We start from the raw sequence: 2,500 nt of genomic DNA on the forward strand, positions 1-2,500 counted from the left end.
AAATTCTAAGAGAAGAAATAATGATCTGCTAAATATTATACAACATAGAGAGTAAACAATGTATCGGGGCACTGATTGAGGACCATTGCTCTAGAGTTCTAATCATAATTTAGATGTCAATATAGTCCTACCGGTTCTTTGTTAAACACCCACCATGCGGGATACATGAAATCTTTGGCACAGGTCACTTCTGGGTTTTTGCTCCCCCTGCTCGAATTTACCAGAAAGATGGGGCCTAGACCAATTTTCCTTGGCACTTACTCTGGGCTTTCGTATCTGCAGAATTATAAATTAGTGTGAAATATCGGAAGTGAATTGCTTCTTTGCTAAACATTTGTTACCAAGGTTCCCTTCATTTTTCCGCTTTCAAGACATAGTCTTCAATTACTGACACACAGCATGCCAGCTTCCACATTTGTTATGCACAGCTGCCCCAGAAGATGTGGTCTGACGCCACAAGACACGTTCCCGAGAAATAGATATCGGATGACGAATGACATTTCTCTGACTGGGAGACGGATTTGCTGGTCGTTATTTAATAGGGAAACGGAAGATTAAAGGAATTAGGCAATTACTTGGGGATTAGGCTGTTTCGTATATTACTAATCATGCAAATCCAGAATTGCTTGATACCGTTTTTATTTTATTTCTCTGGTGAATGAGTTTCCGCTTATATTCCGGATGCAGCCTTGGTCTTGTTTGTCGGTTTTTATCTGGCATCTAAATAGGGAATTCCGTTGATCTAAAGCCGGTTACATGCTATGTTCTTTCGCCAAAGGAGTTTGACACAAGTTCGTCTGTACTTCAGAATGAAAACCGGGCGTAGGAGGGCATGTTCAAACATCTACTCAAAATATCCCAGCCAGATTTTCTTGAGGAAAATCAGTCTCGTTTTAATTGTACTTTGATATTACATGCTGTTCATGAAACTGTTCACTTCTCCGACACTCAGGTGTTTGCTGCCATCTTGCAACGGTTGCAACTTGTGTACAGTTTACATACTCGAAGCATGGTAGAGATTAAATATTTGTATTTCGTAAAACTGGGTAGGATACTTATGTAATCCTTTGTATCCTAGTATGAAGAAAAGGAGTTTTAAGTAGATACTACGTTTCGTCATTCTACGTTCATTAGATATTGGATGAAGTACCTGTCACCTCTTAGATTTTCCTTATCTGTTTGGTGACGAATCTGCAAATCTATTTTTTGACTTTGTACCATTAATATGTGTATTTTGGCCTCAAGAATGCAATCTGTTCACGTTCATTGCTCGATACTGTTTGTAACATTGGGGACATTCGAACTGGGCACAAACCGCAGTAGGCCAACGGACACTACTTACCGAGAATACAGGATATGGGTAAGGCTAGATCGGTAGCAACTCGAGGAGGTGTCATGGCGTGTATTTTGATAACGTCACAAAAGTTCCGGATGCTTTGTGAATATGGTCGATCATTTTGGTCTTCAGTTTCCAAAAAGGATGGAAAGTAATGAACATAATGGTTACATTTTCGCTGAACAATCGTCAAAATATCGCTGTGGATGAGAAGAATGGCCGATTATGTTTATGCATGAATGATTCTCTAGTGGAATTGCTCGCAGTGGGAGTCAAGCCAAAGGCCTGTATTTTTACCCACCTACTCATTAATACCTCCATGTACTCAGTGAGTGAATGAAAGGTATTTTCTTCAAAATGTAAGATACCAGGCCGGGCTATTTTTAGAATAGCACATGGCCATGTTTGGCTTTTCAGGCGTTTTCAACTTCATAAAGTCTTGTTGGCCTGGCATTCTACACACTAAATAAAATACCTTTCATTCATTCATTGAGTGCATAGAGGTATTAATAAAAGTAGGTAAACTTAATTCTCTCAAGTTGAGTAAAAAATACAGGCCTGTGGCTTTACTCCCACCGATCAATTCTACTTGAGAATCATGCATAAACATAATCGCCCACTCTTCTCATCCATAGGCCTATTTTGATTGTTCAATGAAAATATGGCCGTTAAAATCATTATTTTACACTCTAAAAATTGAAGACCAAAATGATCGACCATATTCACAAAACATTAAAGTGACGTCATCAAAATATACAGACGCCATGACACCTGGAGTTGCTACTGATCTAGCCTTTCCCTACAGGATATAGGCTTTATCTTCATTTTCATTTTGTTTGCTTGCAAATTTTAGTAAATTTGTTTCATTGTCATTGATGAAGGAGTATAGTGCTGATGCGAATTTGACCCTGGGTGTAAATGTATTTGTACAAATACACACACACCTTTCCCTGTAGCTGGGTACAAAATTCAACTTGTTTTTCCGGCCAAGGCTGGAAAAAAAAAATCAATGGCGCATTCTAAACGAACTGTTGTGAATAGTGTTAATTAGCTTAGTTACTGTTTTTTCTATTTTTAAAGGAAAACTCCGTATTTATAGATGCTTAAACAATATGATTTACCATACAAAATCACAGGAGTCTGATCGCTCGACCTTTTTTATAG

This window comes from Penaeus vannamei, chromosome 6 (genome assembly GCF_042767895.1).
Source record: "Penaeus vannamei isolate JL-2024 chromosome 6, ASM4276789v1, whole genome shotgun sequence".
NCBI classification, from domain to species: Eukaryota; Metazoa; Arthropoda; class Malacostraca; order Decapoda; family Penaeidae; genus Penaeus; species Penaeus vannamei.